Source organism: Pelodiscus sinensis, chromosome 2 (genome assembly GCF_049634645.1).
Source record: "Pelodiscus sinensis isolate JC-2024 chromosome 2, ASM4963464v1, whole genome shotgun sequence".
NCBI classification, from domain to species: domain Eukaryota; kingdom Metazoa; phylum Chordata; order Testudines; family Trionychidae; genus Pelodiscus; species Pelodiscus sinensis.
This window is the reverse complement of record NC_134712.1, coordinates 65,711,586-65,737,088: the sequence shown is the minus strand read 5'-3', so window position 1 is coordinate 65,737,088 and position 25,503 is coordinate 65,711,586. Positions and strand designations below refer to the sequence as shown.

General features: G+C 41.9%; 1 long non-coding RNA gene across 1 annotated transcript; it reads right to left on the bottom strand.

Annotated features, from left to right (window-relative positions):
• Positions 1-4,776: 4,776 nt before the first annotated feature.
• LOC102462145 (uncharacterized) lies at positions 4,777-23,792 on the bottom strand. The gene is made up of 3 exons (XR_001368791.3): positions 23,074-23,792; positions 18,597-18,788; positions 4,777-4,890 (listed from the first exon to the last, which is right to left on the bottom strand). It is a non-coding gene; the product is annotated as an uncharacterized LOC102462145 (long non-coding RNA).
• Between the last annotated feature and the right edge of the window lie 1,711 nt (positions 23,793-25,503).

Here is a 25,503-nt window from a genome sequence, read left to right as displayed (position 1 = left end):
AGACAACTTCACTTTTAAGGGTGATTACATTCTTATAAATGGCTATAGTTCCTTTCCTGAGCCCTTCTGTGTCAAGATGACAAGTTGCTTATTGGTGTAGGAAATCTACACAGCAACACTGAGAATGTTTATTGTAGATGGGGAACTTTTGCCCTGTGAAGTCACCTCCTACTAGTCACCAGTAGGTTTCTGATATTCTATCACAGGAAATTCCTGGTGGTCCACAAAAGCAGTCCCCTGAGTGCAGCTGGTACAGGGGGAAAAAAGTGCTGCACTAAATTGTAAGGACTGAGGCTCAGTGTCCAGTGTGGAACCTAGCACCTGTGCCCTGCAAAATGCAAACCCTGTGCTCTGCAGACAATGTTAAAATGAGCTAAATAGGGAGCAAAGGTCAAGTGAGCCATTATTGTACTGCATTTTATGCAAACAAAAAAAATGCATTAGAGGATGTGCTTTGTGTTCCAACAAGGCACTGTGAGATTATATTTAGGCTTCAGAGCTTTGAAGCCCATGGTAACACCACTGTATAATCACATCTCTTGATGTTAATGAGGAAGTTATAAGGCACTCCATCTAACCAAACAATGTAGGAAGAGTTAGAAATCTCTTCAGAGCATGACAGCAGCTTTAAAGGCCTTGGGGCTTAGTTGGATTAGACCACTAGCTTCATTTTCAATACTTGAATATTTCTGCAAAGAAATTAAACATCAGATTAGCAATATATTATTCCACTTCAAAATGCTTTGTCATCTCCATGGTAGTTTTGCCAGTGAACTCCTTTTGCCTCCACTCTGTTTTCTTCTGCGCACACATGGAGGACAGTTTGATGAATCTTATAAATCTGCAGAGTAGTGAGCCTCTGCAGAGAGCTTGGGAGCATCCTTGATTTCCAAAGTGAATGGGTGGGGAGAGTGTAGAGGACTTTGCACAGGGCATGTGGTACTTCACAGGATCATGCCCTTTATGATTCAAAGTTAGCTGCTGGCTGCTGAATGACATGAGGCTTTTCTTTACCTTTAGGGACAGAGTATGGTTCCTCTGTAGCACTCTCAACACCTGCTGCTTCAGAGAGTAAAAGACAATGTCTAGTAATGGACAGCAGGTTTCTAGACTCTCTAGAGTACTGAAATTCAGCAGCCAAGACAGGCCTATAGTTTGGTTTTTAACTTGAAAGAAGTGATATCTTATTAGGTGTGATGTCTGGATAAAATAAGAACTGCCTCAAACTTAGCCCACCCTTAGAACATAAATACAAAGCAAACTTTCTGTGTCTGGCTGTGAACTTTTTTTTGTCCCTCTAGGTTTTCACTAAAATGTTCAGATTATTTTCATGGTATTTGGGATTGGACTAAAATCTCAGAATACAATGATTTGTGCAAAATGCCCATGTGATTTGGGGGAGGCGGGTGTCGAAGCACTGCACTCAGCAGGAAGGCATTATTACGAGTATCTGGGCTCAGGGTTGCCCCACGTCACCTGGAGAGGTCAAGTCCAGAGGGAAGGACAAAAGAGGAAAAGACCAGCTCAGCACAGGGTTCATGAGGAGGAAAGAACCATTGGGCTGGCTCCTTAAAAGAAGGCCTGGGTAGCATTAGGGCCTGTCCTGGAGCTTCCTGAAAGAAAGACTGGCTGGGACCTGGGGCTAACCCATGACTGCTAACACCAAAGCCTCCCTGGGCCTGGTGTGGGATTTTTACAAGTGCTTTTACATGGAGCTTTTTCTTTTGGCATTTGCCAAATGCCCCTGGGTGGAAAGGCCTAGAGGGAAGCCATAGTAGGAGGCAGCCCATGGAAGAAATGGTGGGTCTGAGCAGACCATAGCTGTTTATTACAGGGTTCCTGGGGTTGCAGCAAAGGTGTCCAGTCTGCCCAATTGGGAAAGCTGGCAACCCTAGGCTGGGCTGGAACCCAGAGCAGTGAGAAGGCCTGGGTTTCTTACCAGCCCATTGACAAAGATGGCACAAAAGCCTCAGGGGTAAGATCTGGAAAGGGCTGTTAAGACTGGAGTCAGATGGAAGATCTGGTGAGGAAGCTGCTGAACTATAGATCTCCAGCACTCTGCCAGCCCCAGAAGGAGCGGGACCATATGTGACCCAGCCAGAAGGTTGAGTCACAAAAGTAGACTATCAGGACTGCTGTCAGCATGAGGAGCACAGACCCAGCTACACCAAGCCCTGCTGTGAGGGACTGTGCTGCCTAGAGAGACACTTTATCACAGCTTGGTTTTGGGAGAAGTTGAGTTTGATTTTTTGGCTGTGCTATTCTGCAACCTCTCCAGGAAGGGAAGGTCTGGGAGTGGAGAAATGGTTCTGTGGATGGCATGGGTGGTCACAAGCACAGTGTTACCTTGCAGCATGTTAATGTTAATCTGAAGCTCTCAACAGGAAAGTTCCATTTAAAAAAATGACTGCTGTCTATCACAATTTTTAAAACTGTGACATAAGCACTTTTGAAAAGTGTATCCCTTATTTGAAAAGAGGCACATGTAAGACAGCAGCACATTCACTGTCCTGCAGTCTCAACCGAGCCACAATCTACCACTCCCCTTCCCTCCTCACATACAACTTCCAGGAAAACTTGCAAAAGAAAAGGCATATTAGGGTAGGAGGAGACCTACTTTACATTTTCTGCCTCCTATTCAACACAATGCTATACAATGTACAGGATGCAGGTATCCCAAGGCACCTCACACAATGCAACCCAATAAAAGCACACGCGCACGCGCACAAACACACACAGAAAAAACAAACCCACTCTACCATAGCAAAGTTATAAAACAAACCAAAAGAAAAACTCTGAGAAATGTTATGTAAGGAAGTCTCCCAAGAGAACTCTTCTTTGGGGAATGGGGATGAGCAAGGACTTTAAGCACTTCAAGACCGGTGCTATCTATTTTGTATCAAACTCTTGGGCTGGAGACTCTGCATCAGCCAAGAAGCATGTGGTGCTCTTGAAGAGTTGGAAACAAAGGTGATCTTTTGTGCTATCCCCAATTCCCTATCTAATCTGCTATGGGCTGACTCCTCAGTGCAGATTAGAGCAGCCTCCAGGATTTCACCACAGCTTCTGTGAAATCACTATGGAAGAGCAGAGTCTTGGCCACCCTGTCTCTCAGCCAACCCCCGTCTATGTTAGCAGCTGGGAGAGGAGTGTGGAGTGTATGGGTGCTATTACAGCAACTCTAGGCCACTTAAGGATCCCCTGCTGAGGAGAGGGGACAAAACAGTGTCCAAAGGTAGGGTGCAGCGAGGCTGGAACACAACTCGGGATCAAAGATTGTCAGCATTAAATGAATATATAAAAGCCTAATAAAGTTTTCTTTCTCTTTGCAGATGTATTCCATCCTATTTCCAGAGTGGTGCTCTTCAGGTTACCTGGAGTAGATCCTGGTCTCCATTCTGTCCCTTATATAATTAACTGGTAACAGCATTCAGGTAGTACAGAAGTAAACACTATGTTGGGAGCAGTATGTCTATGTTAACCACTTGACTAGAAGTTAAATAGAATAGTGTCATCTTAGGGAAGGGCTTTTTAGGGTTGCCAGGTGTCTGGTTTTCACCTGGGCAGTCCGGTAATTGCATCTTCTGTCCAGTAAAATATATATATATATATATATATATATATATATATATATATATATATATATATATATATATATATATATATATATATATATTTTCTGTTTTTCTTGGATGGAAGGCCGGCAGGAACATTTCTCTCCTGCCACATCTGGTGGGGGGAGCAGGGAGCATGGGAATTTAAAGGCACTGTGATCTTTTTTTTTTGCTCGACCAATTTTTTCCACCGCCATGGTCAGGAATTTTTGTGAAAGTATCTGGCAACCGTAGCTTATATGGCTGTAAACATGAACAAAGGCAAAAAACAACCCAGCAAAGTTGTAGGGGAGCTCTTTCAGTAGATTAATAACAGTGATTTTTTTAAAATCAACTTTTGAGACTCTTCATGTCATGGCAAAACAGAGAAAGGGCTGTAAGATATCTTAGCAGGGTGTCGCATTTGAGTTTCAAAACTAGCGCATAAAAAAAGTTAAAAGGGGAAATGTGTGAAAAGTTGCAGTCCTCTTTCTACTTTGGTGTATATGCAATGGACTAACTTCTAAAAAGTCCAATTTCTACAGCAGGATACTGTGTCAAATCTGGTTGCTTAAAGAAGTCTCAGTTGCCTCATTCTGAACCCAATATAAAGGAGCATTAAGAGTTCACAGCTGTCACCAAATTCATTCATAGTTTCACTTTATCGAAACCCCTGGCTTCACACTAAGTCTTTGGCCTAGCAGAACTAATTGTAATGCCATTAAGAAAATAAAACGTCATAAGGTGACTCCAAATGAGACTGGACAGAAGATATATGTAATGATCTCTGGGTTCTATTGGTCACAGAATTCACCAAAGGCCAGCATATGGAAATGTACATTTGTACCACTCCCTATCAGTTTGTGCTAATCAACAGCAGTTCAAATATCTGGGTTAAGGAAAGGTCTATTTCTAACTGTCCAGAACTGCTCTATGGAATTTAACATGGGTAGAACAAATATTTGTCAATATCTTTGCAAAAAATGAAAGCCCAAACCATAGCATGTGGCTCACATTACATGAATAATATTATATCACTACAAAAGCCAGTATATGGTATCAAAATCAGTCTTCAGGCTTCTCTGTTGGCAGCATGGTATTTTCTATGCACAGATAAACTGGTGGCTATTGCACAGCTCTTACAATCAACAACAATACATGGAAATTAATAAATGTATTTATTGGGAGAGGTCACTAGTGAAACAGGAAAATCAGTTTCCCAGCTTCCAAGACAAGTGTTTAAAGATCAGCTCCTTTAGTTCAAGCCAGCAGAATTGTTCCTTTTCTTGTCCCCCTCCTGTAACAAAGAAAGGTAGTTCATGTTGTTTATATGGGTCAGCAATATTAACTATTAAATACAACTGTCTTGTAACTTTCTGCTTCTATGGATGAAAAGTGCAGCTACAATAGTGTCAACTCCTTCTGTAGTATGGGTGTAGGCATTTGTGATGTGACCATCATTTATATGTTGGCACCCCCACATTGTTTTCCAAAGGGAAACTGCACTAAAGCTGTGTTGTATGCGTGTGTAGTTTCAATTCATTACAGAGTAACAGTTGGAAGGAAATTGCCTATCAGTAATTTTGCCATCATTCTTACACAGCAGAAGCTGCTTGCAGTGAGCTCCAGTTTAGTGAAGCTCTGTTGATGATAAAGAATATCCTGAACTAAAATGCCACAAGTAAAATCCTGGCTCTGCTGACATTCTGTGGGGCCAGGATTGCAATACAGATCTGAGCTTAGGCGGAGTTTAGATCGGGAGCCAAACCTGATGGCTGTTTGCATTTCTATAATACACTAAACTAAGCATCCAGATCTGATAGCCTGCCTTCTCTGCCCCATTCCACCCCACTCTCCCACCAAACTGAAAAGAAGTTTCCGTCCAAATCAGAACTGTGCATCTTTTGCCCATCAGTGATGAAATGTCTACTCCACACAGTTGAAGAAAGGGTTAGTATAGAACTGAGAGATCACTTAACCTACCTAGATGCACATGGAGGAGAGGGGACAGGCATAAGTAAGGACGGAAATGAGAGAAGACTGCTGAAACAAAAGGAGGTTGTGGGAAGAAGGGCTAAAAATTCTGCAGTCACTTTTGTGACCCTGAAGCAGGAGAGATCTGTGGGGAACAGGAAGGCTTCTACAGAGAGAATAAAAAACCCAGGAAAGATACAGGATTGGAGCAAGCTCCTGTGACTGTCCCTGGCATAAGAATGTGAGCTAGGGAGAGGGGTAGGGGGGAAAGGCTCAAACGAAAGTCCAAAACTGTTCAAGAGGCAGCAGCAAGGTGTCTGATGGAACAGACTTTGGCTGCTCAGCCTAAGGTTCAGATTGGAACTCTGCATACCAGGTGGGTTTGGGTTCCCCTACCAGCCATAAAGGTGATGTTGTGAAGCCTCTTTGGCCTAAGGGAGTAAGACTGATTTAAACTCCTAAGAAAAGTGGGTAAGGAAGGACTACTGAGGCCCAGTCTCAGGGTCAGAGACCTGAGAAAAGATCTAGGGATTATTTATTTATTGGTTGGTTGTGTTTTTTTCATTGTAATTTTTCATTGCAAGGAGTGGGACCAAAATGTGATCTAGCTGAAGGGCTAGGTCCTGAAAAGCAGCATGGCATTGCAGGTCCACAAGGCCAGCAGGCAGTGGCCACTGGAGAGGGAGAATTCCTACATCATACACAGCCACAAGGTAGGGTCCTCATAATGAATCTACTCTCCCATTACTAGTTGTTTCAATGAGAAAAATACAATTGTCATGTAGTCTTTATCTTCTGACAAAAAGACTTAACTGAAAGTGTGTCTCCCTGTATGTGTGAAATAAAATGTGAGTAACAAGATGTGGCCATTGTGCATGGGAAAATAGTGAGGCATAAAAATATCTAATACAGTTCCCTGGTGTGTATTAATTTCAGGTGGCCTACACACAGCAATGCGGTATTTAAAATAAATTTGTTGTGATATAACTAGCCATGCAAAGTAGTCTTCTTAAAAGCAATATTTCCAGGAAATTAATTGGGTTCTTTTCCAACTTTTTGGCAGGATAGTTGAGCTGTACAATTTTACTAAACTAATGATTAATTACTAAAGTTCAAACCTTTAAAGATTTCCACTGGAAGTTTACTGAAAGAGCCAGCACTGCATTTCATCAGCACAATGAACCAAAATAATGAGCAAAGACTCTAAACTGGCTCTTTAGTCTTAGGTTGCTGACTTGCTCAAAGGTGAGCAGAGGACAGGTGAAATCTGGGCCTGTCAAACTCAGGCAGGCTCAGGTTTCTATCCCTCCTCTTGGAGACATGTAATGATTTTTGTTGTCAGAAGTAAGGCTATTAAAATGTGATTATCCGGCTAATCATATAGTTGATACAATTTGTATCAACTACAGTGTTTCTCAACCAGTGGTACCGATGTCCTCAGGGGTACTTGAGAGAAGTCTGGGGAGTATGTCAACACAACTGAAATAGTGCTTTATTGTTTTTGTACTTTTTACACCCAAAAATTTTGCCCTCCTGGCTACGATTAAGTTGTTTAAACAAATGTGTTGCAATGGTAGAACAAAATGTTGTGTGTCTAAAAACTGTAGATACTGGGGGTACTTATAATTTTTTTTAAAAAGGGGGCACATAATTTTTTGTATTTTGAAAAAGGGGTACTTTATAAAAAAAAGTTGAGAAATACTGGATTATACAATTAGTCGATAAGCGCCGCTGTGCAAAGCCGCAGTGGGGGTAGCTCCAGGAACCAACTCCATCTGGGAATGAGCAGTCCTGGCTCATGCTGGCTATAGAGCCACCCGTGCTGCGGCTCTGCATTTTAAATGTAGTAAGAGCTGCTGGGCTCTTACTACATTTAAAATGCAGAGGCGCAGCGATCAGCATGAGCTGTGACTGCTTGGTCCCGGCTCATGCTGAGTCAATCAGTCCCTGTTTGTGGCGGCCAGCCTCAGTCAGTGGATAGTCAACTAGTCACTAACATCCCTAATCAGAAGAGGGTCACAGTGCAATGAAGTTTGAGAACTCCGGATCTAGAGTGTCTCCTGTCACCTTGCAATACTGCCTGTAATTTCCACCAACATATCAAATGTGCCTTTATGGCTCAGATCGTGGCCTGTGGTCTGTTAACAGTGTGATAACCAAGCAGTAGGCACTACAGGGTGAAGGTGAAAGTGATCGGGACAAGGATTGCTCTCCTCTAGTGGCTCATAGAATGAAAACAGGTTGTAACTCTATTGAGCTTTTTACTTCTGTCTTGGGCTTTACTTCTGTCTTGGGCTTTAAATTGCAGTAAAATTGCAGATAAAAGTCTAGACGGTAACTAAATGCACATTAAATGTATTATCATAGCCCACTAGAGTGCTCTCTCAACCTGTTTAAGAGACAGGGTGTATCAAAAGCAGCAATGTAGTCTAGGTACGGCTGTATTAATTTTTCTGTGAATTGGGATTCAGGTTAAATGCCTAGGAGAAGTCCCAGGACAGCTCAGCATTACAGTGTCCTCTGCACACTCATGTGTTCTCCGATACAATAGTACTAAGATTGCAAGGAGGAAGCTTGTGTCTGAATGAGAACAAGAGGCCTTTCAGCACAGGGAAATAAATTGTCTTTGCTAATTCTCTGTGCTGAAAAGTTGCTTGGGGAATTAACAGAGACAATTTAGTTCTTTAAAATGGTGTGTTTCCTGACTCTACTGTCCTGATGCACTGCTCTGAAAATACACCATTCTGTGATGTAAGGTACCCGCGAGCATTTCTGAATCTCTCCCATTACTGCTCCATCACTGAGTTATCTTCACCAGTGTCAGCAGTAGTTGGAGCCTGAGTGCCAGTTTTTTCCCACTGCATTTTTTCTAACTGGTTTAGACAGGCAGTGAAAATGTTGACAGCCTGGCTAAACTAATGCTCCAGTGAGTAAATTTCTTCTACGAAAAAATGATTGCACAATGTTTGGATTTTTAAAGAGATTAGTTAAAACATTTAACAAACATACATGGGTTGACTTTTTCCATTCATGCATTGTAACCAATCCTGTTGCAGGCTGTCCCTTTGAGCATAGTGGTACATCCGTCATTGTGTCTGGCCAGGAGGTAGGTGCCTCCAAGCATGAAGTACTACAAGTGCTGTCGTAGCTCCAAGCACTAGGTTCTTTTTGGGCTAACCCCAGTGGGTTCCAAAAAATAAATGCACACTTCAGAAAAGGCTGCTATTTTACTAGAGCAGCCAGAAACAAACAGTAAAGCTGTCCTAGGCACAATGTCTTCAACTGGTTTTTTTTCAACTACAAGAATGAAACATCTTCCTAAGTACAAGCCAATATGAAAATAAACTGGTTTCCTTGTAGTCCCTTTCTTCCTCTTGCAGCCATTAGGGGTCCCCTCCCAACAACAGGGTGGATTTTTTTTGCCCACCTCCTGGGTGTTCCAGATGCAGCTTTCCTGGTGCCAGCTCCCCAGTAATCTTTCCTAGCCTTCTGCTCTCACTCTCACAGCCAGGTCCCTCTGACCTCAGGTGGGTCTTCCCTTTCCTGTGGCAGGAGGATTTGTGGAGCCCTTTGTTGTCTGGATGTTGAACTGAGTGGGCAGTTAAGCCAGTAGGTTGATGATAGGGTTGCCAGATGGTTTAACCAAAAATACTGAACTCCCCCCCAAAAAAACCAAACAAACAAACCACTGTTGAGAAAAGAAAAGGGGGAGACCAAAGTTGAGAAAAAAAAGGCCCCCGAGAGTTCTTAAGCAATAATAATAATAAATAAAACAGTGTGGACCCTTTAAGAAATGCTTTTGAGGCTGTTTGGCCCTAACAAGCTGCCAGCAGCCGTCCGCCATCTTGTCTCCCTGCTCCGGGCTGGACAGGTCCCCTGCAGAACCCAGTAAGCACCTGAGATTTTTGCCTCCTGACCAGGAAAAATTCAGAAAATGCCAGACTTTTCTGAATTTTTTTACCGGACAGGAGGAGAAAATACCGGACTGTCCAAGTCAATACTGGCCAACTGCCAACCCTAGCTGATGGCCATACAATACTTTATCTATACTTTAAAACTGATGGTATTTGCTAAGAGCTGACCATGTGCTTATGGTCTACCAATTCCAAACAGATGGAGGCCTGGTTTCTGTTAGCACATAGCATGGAATGTAACAGTTACATCCTAAAATGGGGCCAAAGTTGTGTGTAGTTGAAAGTATGCCCCTATAAGGGACTGATGACTCTGCCAAGCCTGGTGGAAGCTGGTTTCGGTCCCCCTGATGGAGCGGAGCCTCCAGTGGAAGGTGGAGAGCCAGAGGCTAACCTCCCCCAGCCAGCCCTTCAGCACTGCCAGGGCCACAGTGTGTGCAGTACCAGCGGCTCCACCTCAAATGGGAACTTAAAAGAGACCACGACTAAGTATAAAACAACAGGTAGATATAGACAGCTGGCTGAGCATAAGGAAATAGTGAAACAATATTGATCAGCAAGGTAGCCAAGGATGCCATCAAATCTTTGTGAAATATTTTTGGGCAGATGATTGGTGGCCCAAAGGAAAGTGTCCTACCTCATGTACAAGTGGCCACAGTTTCAAAGTGTCCAGCTAATCTCTGCTAAGGAAGGATGGACCAGTGGCTTGGATCTGGATTTCCAAACATTTTTCATGTCTCTGCTCAGTCCTAGACTCGTGTTGCTTTGTACACAACATTTTCTTTGTGTATCAGCTCCTAATCTATTAAATGGGGCTAATAATACTTCATAGGAGAGTGAGGAGGACAACATTTAAAAAAAAAAAGTCTGAAGCACTTATATTATGGTGATGAGGGGCCAGATAAGTACCCAAGGCTGCTAAAATGCTAACATTTGTGCTCACAAAGCTGTGCTCTCTGATCTCTACCTTATTCAGCTCATAAACATGGAGAACAGTCAAATGAATATTTAAAAACTGCATTAATAGACCAGGATACCAATAAACCCCATGAAAGGATTATATACATTGCTGGGGAAATAACAATCCCCATTTGTTTCCCTTTGAGCTGGTAGGACAAATGCTATCCGGTATAGATTAGCTGCTGTGTCATAAAGTCACTATGTTGTAATTTTAAATATGCCTTATCAGGTGCTTTAGAAAAAAAATAGGAACAGGCTAGATGTAATAATGGAATGAAATGTCTTACCCCTAGGTAGCACGAAGGTGAAAAAATATTTCATAACTTGTGGAGAGAGGCAAGAGCCATCTCCTGTGTAGCCTCCTAACCTGGGTCTCTACCGGAAGGAAGGAGGCTGGAGTGGAGCTAAAATGATAGGTATGCTGAGAATGTCTGAATGGAAGCCAGTGTAACCCAAGACTGATTGATTAATACTGAGGAACAGGTATGGAGTTTTCTGCCTTTATCTCTCTTCATCCAAACATTTTAAATACTCACTCTGATTAGAGACAAAATGTCAACAAACTTAAGACATTTCTGGGGGTGCGTAATCCAGGTCCCAGTTGCTAAATGGACATTCTCATGACACTAGCTTGGCCCAGAAGCCTCTATTCAAATGTCTCAGTATTTGTAGGTGTTCAGAACCTAGGCCTGAATTGGATTGAAATGTTAAGATTAGAAACTGTCATTAAATTAGGCTGGATCAAAACCCCAATTGGAAGACACCAATATGTGTGGGTATACAAAACCAAAATCCAAATTTATAGAGTTGGGCGCACTTCTAGGTTGAGCAGTGCTTGTATTTCTAATTAATCAACATAAACCAGGGGTGTAGAACCCTTTTTGGGCTGGGGGGCTGCTGACTCACAGAAATATCAGTCAGGGACCACACACATATGAACAGCAAAAAACAAAACAAACTAAAACCAAAACCCTCTGATGTGGTCCCCAGCTGAGAAGGAGAAAGACATTATCCACATTCCCCTCACACACCAGAGCCTTGGAGGGCCCAGGCTAGTAGATTGTGTGCTCAGCTCTGCAGGGGAGGGGAATGGTGTGTGTGTGTGTGTGTGGGTAGGGGGTGGGGGGTGGGAGTGGTGAAGCACCAGTGTGGGTTCCCCAATGCTGGGGGGAGCCCAGAGCCTCAGGGGCTGGATCTAGACAAGTCAGGGGCTGCATTCAGCCCTGGGCCTTAGGTTCCCAATGCTTGACATAAACGAACAAATCCACTTCTCTTTCTAATTTAGCATTACCGCACATACGGCGAGCAGCAGGTCCTCCTGTTCTAAGACCCTCTGAATAGGAGATCACTTGGGCTTCTACCTTGGAACAGTAAGCAATACAATCATCTTCTTTATTGCTTCTATAACTGATTGATTGTTACCAGCAAGAATCAATAAATGACATTTCACTATTACACCAATCTTGAATTCATCTCCTATAGAGCTATACCATAGTACTGAATTCTTTTCAGTTTTGTACATTGATAATTAACTTATGGAATGCAGAGGCTAAGAATAGCAAAATACCTCTTGTAACCTTATATTATCAATGTAGGTCAGTCTATTTTTAACATTTTTTCAGGCTGCAGTCTATAAGCTTCATCCTTTTTTGGCAGAATGCTGTAATGTTTACACAGGGTGGTGTTTTTTTTTTTTTGGCTACTATCTACTGGTGTTTGAACAAAGTTTATTGTATGTTGCTGTATCAGTTACAAAATGATCTCATCTATCAAAAATGCCAGTTATGAAGATAGGAATTCTTTATATCCAACCCAAGGGAGAGGAAGAAAACTGTTGGCACATCTCTGCAATCCAGTAGTCCAGGGTGGCTCACAGCTATCTGAGTCTGGTTCAGTTAAAGGTGACTTACAAAGCAGAAAAAAAAATTGGGCAGATTCTGTTTTTAAGGTGTAGAAAGATCTGTTACTTTTTTCATGTACTGTACATTTTTCCCCTCTCCTTTTTTATACTGAAGACAAAACCTGATCTTCTAATCAGAGTCTTACAGAAATCAGTGATACAACGTCACGAAAGAGTGAATGTTGAGCATCTGAGGAGAAAGGATTTTTGGTCACTATTTGAAATGTTTTTGGGTGTGTTGATTATATGTGTGTTACCATTTATTTAACCTTAAATGAGAGACCTCTGTTTCCTCCATTAAAGGGTAAAAGCAGACATATACATTCTCCGTGTGACAAGGCACAGCATTAAATGCCTAGCCTAGGGGGAAAAGGGGAGGCTAAATAGGTGTTAAGCAATTTTGTGCCCTAGTGACCTTGAACTGCTCTGTGGCCCCAGGGATATTTCAGACATTTGTGGGGATTTTTATGACAGCATCCTGTGGAACCCTCCTTAGCACTATGTGTTATGACCCTGCCCCTGCTGTGCACTTCCTGCCCTCCTACAGCATATCTGCTGTACCTTAGCTTGCCAGGAGGTCTTTGGAAGGTAGCCTTATTACTGTTGGACTCATTTATTGTGCTGGGGAGATCCAGGCCTTCAGAGCCCCTTTATGCTGCTCCATATGGAGGTTGTGGAATCTCCATCTCTGGAAATATTTAAGGGCAGGTTAGATGGTCTAGATCAGTGTTTCTCAACCAGTGGTATGAGTACCTTAGGTGTACTTGAGAGAAGTACCTCACGTGAGCAGTTTATGTCCAGAGAGTAACAAGGGGTTGGATTAGTGTTATTTCAGCATCCATACCAATGTCTTCTCCTTTGTAGCTACAGATATTATTAGTGATCCTTTAATTGTCCAACATTTTTCCCAAGTATTGAATTGCAGTGCACAATTCCAGAATTCGATAGCACAAATATGTGGAGGAGGAGGAGAAAGAGGGTTCACTTTCCTCAAAAGCATCCTTTACTGAGCACCGACTGAAGCAGGACTCCAGGGTCAACGATTATCTGATGTTTCAGGAAAAAACTCTTAAGTTCCTAAACAAGAATGCTATTTATTTGTTAAAGTTTAACAAGTATCTCATTATTCCTTTGAATCTGAGCTAGTGATCTCCAGTCTGCAGCCATATTATCTCCTCGCAGCCAAGTAGGTTTGGGCCACCTAGAAAATTAAAGTAGGGATTTGACACAGTAGGTGGAACTCCAGCCTCTGAGTCAATACTGAAACCATGTTCTGCCCTGAAGATGTGGGACTCTGTGCTGATGGAGGAGCCATCTTTTAGATGAGAAAGAGAGAGATTTGATAACGCAGGAAAGACCCCAGGATGCTCTTTCAGAAGAACTGAGAAATAAAACTTAGCATCCTGACTGAACACCAATATGGATAACTATATTTACCAACATAAATATTTTCTATAGTTCCCTTGGTGCTGGTATTTTTCTTTACCAGTTCACAACTGCTGAGTAGATTGCTGTGAGTTATTAAGTATCTAGGGTTCTGTGACCGAGGGCATGTCTGCACTACTGGTGCTATAGCACGCTGATGTTGTGCAAATTTTAGATGCTTTCCTACACCAAGGGAATCGTTTATTAAAATTCCCTTAGCCTAAGTAATCTAATTCCCCAAGAGGTGATAGCTAAGTCAATGGAAGAATTTGATCAAGTTGAGTCTACACCAGGGTAAGGTTGTGAATTTTTCACACTCCTCCTGCATGTTGTCATGCAGACCAGCTCTGGCCCCAGTCACAGCTCCACTCTGCCCTCATTTTCTCTCTAACTCCAGGCCAGCTCTGCTTCTAGCACCAGCAAGTCCCCCATCCCAGTTCCACCTTCAGCTCCACCCTCAACCCAAAATCCTCTGCTGAACCAACCTGTTCAGGGCTCAGAATTTTCAGACCGGGGGAAACACTGATTTTGCAGTCTGTCTTCACACATGAGAACAGGGCTGCTCAACTTATGAAGCCCCCGGGGCCACAGTGATACTCACAGCACATGCCAGGGGCCGCAACTTAAGTGTGGTTACATATACATGCAAATATATATGCAAATAGGTTCTTTCACTCTGATGGGCATGAATACAAAGATTAAGGCAAGACTACACAACATGCAGGCCCCATTTTACTCTGATATTAATAAAATGCTCTGATAAATAAAATGTTCTGCTGATATTAATAAAATGCAATATTTACCCAATTTCCACCCATAGGACAACACTTTTAATGAGCAATGATAGTCCAGAAATTGAACTACTAAAATGCATATCAACAGAGGACCATTATATTGACTACTAGAAGATGTTTCTATTGAACTGCCATTTGAACTATGACCAACAGAGGCTGCTAGTCTGGGCTCTGCTTCATCATTGCTTGTGCTGGTTGTATGGAGAGGGAAAAAAGAAGCTTATGGGGCAGGCAAGGCTGCTGTGGTCCAGCTGCTAAGTCAGGTCCTACTCACCCCCTTTATCCCCTGCACTAGGATGCAGCAAAGGCGAGTAGCGGGGGCAGAAAAGATTCTAATATCATGTGCCCTGCCTTGTCATCTCCAACCTGTTGCATCTCCCCATCCTCCACTCTTGCTGTGATCCACTACAAGGACAGGGGAAGCAGTTGGCTGGAGGCAAACACTGAAACAGGGGTGGTAGCTGGGCAGAGAGCAGTGGCAGTGTCTAGAATTGGGTGCAGGAAGTTGGCAGAGGTGCTAGGGAAACATCCCACTGATGAGTCAGTAGTAAAGAAAGGAACTTTCCCCTTCTCCTTATATGCGTATTACTATTTTATTTATTTTCTGTATTTCAGGCTCTCTCCTGAAATTCCCATGTTCAAAAAAGGGAGGGTGGCCCTGCATACTCACCCCTCAGAAAGAAGACCCAAAAGAAATGTTTAAATTCAAAACAAATTTCATGAGTTTCCAACTAAGCTCAGGATGTGTGTGTCTGGGTTTTGTGTGATTATTTTTTAAATTGTAGGGCTCACAGTACTGCTGTGCATGTATGGGAATGATACAATGGATTTAAAATACACAGAACTCTGGAGACTCTTTTTGCTTATCCTCTCTTTTGCTCCCATGTTACTCAGTTGAGTTAATCTGAAATTACATTCATACATAATGAAGGAGAATTTGAGTCAATTGTTTCTATATTGCTGATCGTTACATAACATGGCTGAATAACCTTTAAGTGTAGCAACTGTACCGTAGATAGTACACTTTTAACCCTAGCTCCTCAGATGGGGTCTGCACTATTCATTTTTACTTGTCTCTATCCAGTTCAAGTTCATGGTGATAAATCTAGCTTATAAGGCATTTACAAAGATGGGTGTGGTGTGCTGATAGCTTTCATGATTAAATGCTTTCCTGTGTCAAATATAGCCTGTAATATACTACAAACAGGCAGTCGATTTTTATACAAACAGATCTGGCTGCTATCAGGCTCTCTGACATTTTATATGAATACTTAAAATAAATCCAGAAACAGGAAAGAAAGTACAAAATTATTGTTTTAAGCTAACTGCGAGGGCTTATCTTCAAAGTGGCAGAGTTTTCTATTGTATTTGGAGAAACTGCTCACTACACTGGCATAAAGGTTATTAGCAATGTGAGAGATTGGAGTAAAGTCCAGGCCCAGTTTTCACTTGTTTTCAGAAGAATCCATTTGGTTTGACTGTGAACACTACACAAAGCCATTGCATTATTATTGTTGGTTTTTAAATTTACTAACTTTGGACCAAATCCTAGTCCTGCTCCAGGCAGTGGGAATTTTGCCACTGATTACAGTGGGGCTAGGATGTTGGCAAAACACGGCAGTGTATTAGGGACAAGACAGATATGTATTTGAGCCAAGATCAGATATTCCTAGTGACTTTTATGTGCTGTAAATTTTGGCTCCCAACCTCAGACTGGTTCAGTGCCTGATTTGTAGATAATGCTGAACACCCAATCTTCTGAAAATCAGGCTGCTTCAAGAAAGAGGGGCAACCAGAATTTTACTTCAGAAGGGCCTCATGTCAAGTGTTCCTGGGGATTCCTGGGTGCCAGAGCAGCTCCTCCAGCTCCCTTTCTAATTACAGTCCCCAGTTCATGCACACAGTTTTACAGGGAATGATTCAGAGGGGTGGAAATATTGATTGACCCTAAACAGTATTTCCATTGTACATCTTCACAGTTCCACAGCCTCTGGGAACTGGGGCCTCTCAGCATGTTGGAGCCGTGTATAGCATATGGAGCCCTGCCAGCCATGATGTAGAGCAGGGCATGACTGCCAATCTCTACCCTTCCCAGGCTGCCAAGGCCTGAAGTATCAAGTTCCTAGGGCTTCCTCTCCCCTGGGAAAGGTTAGACCAACTCCTTCTGCCCCACGTGACTAAGCTCCTGGTGAGTGGTAGCCCAAGGGCTGTGATTCCTGGAGCTGGGTACCTCAGGCCATGGCTGACTGCATGGGGTGGGGGTTGGCAGACCCTGAAGGGGCTTGAAGTCCAACTTGAAGGTACTCCAGGATGTCACCTGCTGCATACCCCAGAGGCCAGGCCTGACCTATGCTGGGCTTGGATGTACTGAAATGCTGCTTCTTCTAGTAGTTGTCTCTGTGGACTTTTTTGCCTTCTGCCACAGGGGGAGCTGAGTCCCCTCCTTGTACTGCTGCTTCAAAGTGTCTCAGGTTGGCCACCCACAAACCAAGTTGCACAAAATCACTAATCAGCTTTGAAAATGTTGAGCCCCTAAAATATGTAACACAGTAGGCACATTAGTAAGGATGAGAGAATAGAATATACTCTGTGATAAGATGCTTGAGAAACTGAAACAGTCATCTAGATAAAAATCAAATGTATTAAAAAATGAATGCTTTAATGAGACTGGAAAAAATACATTTGATCCTTGTAACTGAAGGGCACTTGACCAGGGGTGTCTGTCTATGGAAGATGGAACTCAAATATAAGACACGATAAGAATTGATTTATGCTTTCCTGGTGGTCCTTCACAAGCCAAAAAGAAATTAAGCAATCATTGTAACTTGGACCTAGATGTGGATTTGACAATCTAATCAGGAAAAAACTGTGGGCCCTTAAAAGTTAAAACAACCAAACAAAAACAGTGTGAAATGTATTACATTAACCTTCATGTAAAACAAGAAAAAACCTTACAGAGTTTTATAAAGAGTAAGGGTAATTTCAAAAGAAGGGTTTTCTTTCGAAATAACCGTGTCTAGGCAGCGTTTCTTTTTTCGCAATAGGGTATTTCAAAATAGTGCCCAGATGTGATTATGCAAATGAAGCACGGGAAATTCAAATCCGCACTTCATTTGAAATCTTGCTCAGCCACATTTGCATTCCTCTCTCTAAAGAGGAATGCACTGTAGACATATCCTTTGACACTAACAAAATATATATCTCTAATATTACGAATTTTTGAGGGCAAAACCTGCTTCTTCAGATGAACTGGAAGCATTGGTAGATGTGAGCCAAAGGCATCCACAGAACTAAAACAATATCAGTGTGGCTGCAAACATCAGACCGGGAGGTGATAGACTAATAATTCCTGGAATTTGATCAAACCATCTAGACAGTCTTTTTTAAAGGCTGAAATGCAAGATGGAAGGGAAAAGATGTTTTAAAGAATTTGAGAGGCATTTGCCAGACGTCTGCAGCATTGCAATTCTCACTGTTATGGAACCCTGCTTTATGGTTTATCTGGGGTAAAGACCTTTGTAATTAAATCAGTATTAACTGTTGTGTCACTCACTGCTGATAGATAGCCAAGGAAATGATAATACAAATTAAGCTAGGAACAGACTGCAGGCATTAAAAGAGTAAAGAATAAAATTGTAGCATGGGGTTAGTACATATAATTCTTCCACAACAGTAAACCAACACTGCCTGCTCAATAGCCATTCAGTCATGCTGGCTCTAATGCTCTTTTTTGTTAACACAATCCCCGTTTGTGGTGAGGATTTTGACAGCCACTTCATTACACTGGGACTCTGCTGAAAGGTGGTGGGAGACAATCTCCTTGCCTGTTTAATCATCTGTGTTCATTAGCAAGTGCAAAGATCTCAAAGCCTTGTTTGTGTTTTCCTGCTAAGAGGAAGATGCAGCTCTTGCTTTACCTCAGCATCAGTCAAATATGGAGAGAGGGGGTAGAGGCAGCTGGGTTGCCCCCACAGAGACAACTCAGGATCATGAGGCATTAGACACTGTGTCAATTCTACTTAAGTTTTTTTTTAATTACCTGATTAGCTGGCAGCCCAACAGTAGCAGCAAATTGGAGGTGTGTATCTGAGGGGCAGTCATTGGAGCCACTTCCTGCCGTGCCAGTACAATGCTTCATCAGGCTTAGGCCTGTCTTGAGACTAGTGGCTGCTTAGATAATCCAGTGGGGGACTAGTGGAGGGGAAACTCCTTAACATGATTCACACATTACCTGAAACAATAGTCACAGCACAATTTCAGATTAGAAAATGTAATTACACTGATAAATTGTTTACCACAAAATTGTTTGAAGTTTTTCAAAGGCTTTATTTGCAAGCAAGGCAGTATCTCTCCCATTGTGTGTTTTGTGTACTGGGCGAAAAGATAGTGGCATGAACTCTAAGAAAAGGACCCTCCCTCAAATCATCAAGCTTTGAAAAAAATGTTTATCACACAAGCCTAGAGTCACATGCAAGTTTTTAAAATGTAATAAAATTTAAATCTATGGGTGCCACTGATCGATGCAATTTGAAATTGGACTCTTACGTTTTTCAAGGATTGATGACTTGATCCTGGGGATGCTGAAAGGAAAGGGAGCTTTGCGCAGGATTAGAGTTGTACACTATGGAAAATCCCTAGGTGTTTAGGTATCAAAATAATTTATCAGATAAAAATTCTACAGTTGGTGGGGAGAGGAACATGATAAATAATTTCTGGGCCATTTAATGTCAGGGAAGACAAAATACAGCTATTTCTGTGCTAATTAAACTTAACTCACAATCCGAGCTGTGCTAAACCAGCCCAGACTGGAGCTAACCTAGGCTGATTTATAGTTTTGCACCCAAACCACACAGAGCTCAGCAGCTCCGAATGATTTTCCTTCTGAACTTGAAATTCAAAGCTAAACTGGATGCCACATAGCTGTCTTAAAAGGTGAAGGGCCATACTCTTATATGCTTGTGTACCTCTGGAAGCAAAAACTGACCTGAAATATTTAAATATTTAGACTTTTAAATGTTTGAGACCAAAATTGTGGCATTAAATTCCTGCCTCCCCCTTTCTCACTCTTGAGGGGAAAAGAATCCAAAATAAATTACATCTGTTACTTGGGGTATCCATTCCCTGGGATTATAGGACAACATCAGTACCCTGATGCAAAGAGAGCCCTGCCAGAGTTTGAGTTCAAAACAGGTTGGGGTTGGCTGATGTTTGTGGTTAGATCCCAACTCCAAACAAGAAGATCTTTGAGTTGGGTTTCCTATCCTATCCTGTTGAGAAAGCATTTTAAAGTTGAACCTTGATAAAACTGGAATCCTAAATTTAGAACTCAGCTAATGTGTGATGAATAAATTGGTAATTGGGTCCAGTTCTCTGTATCTGAACTTGCTGCATGGTTTTGGTTTCAACACCAGAATATTTCAGATTTGTGCTTGGGATAAAATCATGAGAGAATCTGATAAAAAGACCCTTCTTCATTTCCTTCCTTTTAAAATCTCAGACCTGCCTACACCCCCACTGATCACCTTCCCCATATCCCAGTCTCAGCCTTCCACTTTACTCACTTTTAACAATTATTTATCTTAAATGAAACCATTAAGACTAGTACATAGCAACTCCTTGACTGTAAATTTGTGTATGCCTCATTCCCCCTTTTCTAAGGGTATGTCTACACAGCAGTGTTATTTTGCATCTACACTATAAGCAGTTAATTTTGACATAATTGTCAAAATAATGGCAAGTTGGAGGACTTCTTACTCCAACTCCTATAACCCTCATTTTACAAGGAGTAAGGGAAGTTGAAAGAAGAGTGCTCTTCCTTCGACTTCCTGCTGTGTAGACAGTGCCAAAAGCCGAAATGAGCTATTTCAACTTAAGCTACGCAATTGTAGCTCAAGTTGCATAGCTTATTTAAGCTTTAGCTCCGCTGTGTAGACTACCCTAAGTGATCGTTTGTGATATGTCTTTAAGTCAGGGCTTCTCTGCCTTAGTAAGGAGGGGGGAAAAGAGATAAGGGAGGATCACCAAGGACGAAATTTGTGTAAAATTTGGCCAAAAAAGATTTGGAGTAAAATTTAGAAAATGCCCCTCATTGGACCTGTTATACTATTTGTACCACTTAATGTGAGTAAGAGTGGCTGAAAAGGCCCCAATATTTGCCAAGACATTTTCTTTTCTCAGACTGAAGCAGGAAGTTTTGAAAAGGCTCCACCCATATTAAGCTTTCATTCCCCTCAATTCAGTGTTTTTCTTCCCCACTAGTTCATAAATAGTTTAGAATAGGGGTGGGGGACCTTAGGCCTAGGATCGAGGCTCAGGGCTCCCTCCAGTGTTGGGGAGTCCGAACTAGTGCTCCAGTCTCCCTGCCACCCACCACAAGGCTGGAGCACACAAATTTACTAGTCTGGGCTCCTCTAGGCTCTGGTGTGCAAGCTGAATGTGAGGAGAGCCTCTCCTTCTCAGTCAGGGGCCATGTCAGTGAGGGTTTGAGATTTTATTTTTTTGCTTCTCACTTGTGTGCGGCCCCTGACTGATTTTTTTCTGTGGGTCAGCGGCCCACAACCCAAAAAGTTCCCCACTTCTGGTTTGGAGTGACTGTAGATTTGTTACGTTTTCTTCAGTGGTGAACATTGAAGTAAATGATGGTGGAAGAAGAATGTAAATTTTCCCCTAAATTACACCCAAGCAAGAGCAGATCTATTCTGACCTGCTAGCATGTTTTAAACATGGTGTCTGTTGCCAGTGTGAATGGCCACAAAGCCCTATTTTCCAAAACATAGTAATATCTCAGGATAGTGTAAAAGTGGTTTGGTCTTGCCTGTGCAGTCAGGCTCAAATGCTGTTTTGATAGTTTTAACCATGCTGTTGAATTGTGTGCCAGCTCTGGAAAGTTCTGGAGGAAATCCAGCCCCAATGTGAGGACAAAGGAATTCAAACTTAGTGACAGGTCTTTACAGGGATGCTCTTTATTTAACAACGTAATATTTTGTTCTGAACATTCCTGTTCTGTTCTGTGTTGATTCATGTAGTTACATCTATAGTATGATTTCTGAACACAGATCCACCAGCTCTAGGAAAATTAGTCTTTGCTGGTTATCGGTTTTAGCAATGGGTGTAGATGAGCAAGTATTGAATATGGTTCAGCTGCCAATGCAGATGCAGGTAAACCATGTTCAGTGTTGTTTCTGCTTATAGCTAATCACCCTGTATGCACTGATTGTAAAAAATGGGCAGCCTTCCTAGTGGAGATGAGGAAATTGTGTATAAAACATGGTTGTTTAACATGGTTAAGGATGGTGCCAAAATATTTTAGAATCAGATTAAAGATCACCTTTTAACCATCACCTTTATCAAGTTCCCTAGCTGTGTGCTCACTGCTAATATGTCCCATTTCATTGGCCAGAAGTGACCGTGTTGTGTAGGCTCAAATTATATTGCAATTGTGCCTTTCAAACAAAGGGCTTCCAGTGGATGGGGCCAAATTACAGTAAGAAGATGTTTGAAAATTACAAAGCCTAACACTGCAGAGTAAGTCTGTGCATACAAGCATGGAGCTTCCTTAAGAGTATCTTCTATGTTTCAGTTTGTCTGGAGGAACGATATGTATGTATCAAACCTACAGACTGTAATAACTGTAAACAGTGTAATGTGCATATTAGTTAACACAGCATATCCTACCCTGAAACCCATATGGGTCCAACTCATTGGAGCCACAGTCCTATCCACCTTGTATGCACCTAGTGGCCTATATGAATCAATTTGTAATGGCTTGTAAATGCATGCTCCTACATCAATTTGTTCTTGACCAAAAAGCTGGTACTGTCAGTCTCAGCGATAGCATTTGAAGTTCTGAAAATCCTAGCCTTCACACAGAGTGATCAGGGAAATCTTTCTGTTAAGCTCACCATACTATTGGGTTTATTAATTACTGTTTTTACACCCTGCACCCTTTTCCACAGGTTCAGTGAAAACTCATATTCACTAGTCCTCATAGCTTTAGACCATCAGGGCAGCTTAATTAGTCAGCAGCCTGGGAGAGGGAAGCCTCTATGAAGTTTCCCATATACCTAGCATCTGTCAAATTATTCTATAAGGAGAGGAGAGAAAGATTCTCTCTCTCCCCTTCTCCCTGCCCATCAAAGCAGCAGTTTCACCCTCCCTCTATAACCCCTGTAGATTCCCTGATATCTGTGCAGACCTCACAGATGTCTCTAGAGGCTATAGAGCCCTCCTAATGGAGTCCTTTAGCCTTTGGAATGACAGCAGGGATTCCTGCCCACCCGCAAAGTCCCAGCTCCTTGCTGCTCTCATGCTAGGGCTTACACCACACAAAAAAGGAGACATGGTTACATCAACTTTTGTTTGACTGTACTGCTATCGGCAGGGGGAGGGACAATGCATGCTTCCCCAACCTGGAGCTACTCAGGCCCACCCTGTGCCCGGAAAGCTGGGATTGTTGAGAATCAGGTATTCACTGAAGATTTATTACTTGGATTTTAAAGTCCCTAGCGAGGTCTCACCTTCTCAGCAGTAAAAATTAGCAGCTCACTCCACCAGCAGTTCTGAACCATGATGCCACTCTGTGGTTAACTCGTTCTTAATAGTCCATTGGTTTCTGTAGCATTTTTGGATATTAATGGTTGCCAACAAAGAAGCCCCACTTTATTTCTTTGTGCGCCTGTCTTAGAGCAGTCTTTCCAAGTGAATACCATTGCACATGTCCACTTCACATTGTACAATGATCCAGGATCTTCTCTTCTGTTGAAGGCCATATCCTACAGTTTTTCATCTTAAATGGGTGTTAATTGTGCATCGTGACCTCCCTCCAGTGATCTCCCTCCAGGTCTTTGAGTGAAATATCCATCCAAGTGAAATAGTTTGATAAGTCCAAGGTTAGTTTTCCAGATTTGTAACAGCAGCAGGTCTCAAATCCTAAAAAGAGATTTCTCTGGCATGGGGTAGAATACAACTCTTGAAGAAAAGAAACCAGTGATCTGAAATGCTTGTCCCATCCATTTAATAAAACCCCCACTACTTCTGCAGCCAATAGATGAACACCCAGGTATGACTGTAATAGGAATATCCTAGTGTGTGCAGCACTAGAAGCCACTGAAAATGTGAAGGGGGTCTGAAAAACTGGTACTTAATGCACTGATCTTTGGAACCTTCACAATGAGGCATTGTTAGGTATAGGATCTGCTAAACAATGAGTCCTTGATAGGGCATAATACCTATTCAGAAGCTCAGCTTTGCACACTTGCTCTTAGAACATCCTCAGCTCAACCTAAATTTACCTTTGTTGCACACAATGCACATGTGACAGACTGCTACATTCATTCATCTATTTTATTCAAATTACTGACAGGCTTACCTACTCTGACTGCTGTAAAACTGTGACTGTTTCATATGGGTCCTTTAAATCAATAAAATTGTGAGTCACCAGCTGTTGAACTTGCTACTATCAGTGAGAGAGCTCAGTGACACCAGAATGTAATGGGTTAAAGCTTAAAAATGGTGCAAGAGAATATAACTTGTTAAGTAGTTGGCTTTGGCACATACCTTCTACACACTCTCAGAACAGTTTTTCCTTTTGAAAAACAAGTACAATATACAGCACATACTGTACTTTGTTACTGATTTCATCATTAACTCAAATGTATTGTTTGTTATTAGCAATCGGTTAAACGCCTCCTATTACTGCAGGCTGATCGCTAGGCTTCTAGGGCAGGAAAAAGTATCCGGGACACAGTATTCTCACTGTGCTTTATGTACTCTGCCATTCATACAAATTCTTCATTACAGAATACATGCACACAATATGAAGATTTCTTTGTTACAGCTGCAGTTGACAGTTGCAAAAGTTTACAGTAAAACACTGTGTCCTGCTGTTTCATGATCTTGAAAATTCATTTATCTCAAAGTTCCTTTGAAACAGCCTTTTCTCCAACAAAACCAGTTCACATGTTAGATGGTTCTTGTATAACTTGATTTTTTTTAGTTGTCCAAAGCCAATGTAATAATTTGAAATTTAATCTTTCTCTGGAAAATGGGGTTATTTTGGAGGTGAAGCATTGTAATTTTCCTCTTTTTAAGGTAAAATTGAACCATCTTCAAAATGAAATATCCAAATGTTGTTTTCAAACTTTTAGTATAAAATTTGTGCATATTTGAAGTTACAGTTATCTACTGCATTTATTTGAAATATGAGTACTGAAAGTACCACTACAGAATGTGGGGAAATATTTCTTGGCCAGGTAGAATGTTCAGTTTTGGAAAACTACTTTCTGTAATCCATGGGATATCCCAACAGTATACCGCAGTCTCTATTGCTTTAACTAGAGGTAGTACCTTTCTAACCACCTTATAGAAGTGTATTGCCTGTGGTCCAAAGGTTCATGAGTCACATCTCAGCTGCAATATGCACTCAGCATATTGAAGGATTCTGCTAACGGAACAAGTCCATTCTTGTCCTTTGGACTAGTCTGTTTTGGCTGGCTGTCAGATGAGAGACTGCACAATACTTGTCCTTATAATGCCAAGGTTAACTGTGTTTAGCGAGGAAGCCCTGGGTAACTCGAATATAATGAGTTGCCTATTAAAGGGAACTGAGGGGTGAACGGTGTGTATTGGCCCTATTGCATGAACATTGATTTTGACCTGATGTCTTCTTGATAAGTAAGAAGTCTATTCCCACATGCACTTTTCCAAAAAAATTAGTGGACACAGAAGCGTGAATTAAAAAATAGATGCCTTGGAGACTCCTGAAAGCAAATATATCACAACTCTGTCATAAAAGAAGGGAATGAACATCTTAGCTCAAAATTGGATAAGGAGAAACTTCATTTACAGCTCTTGAAACCCCCTTTTAATGCTCACATTTGGTGCTGTCCTAGATATTGTGTATTTGTAAGGGCAAAGGCTAGTCTGCTTCTTACACCTATTTCCGAATC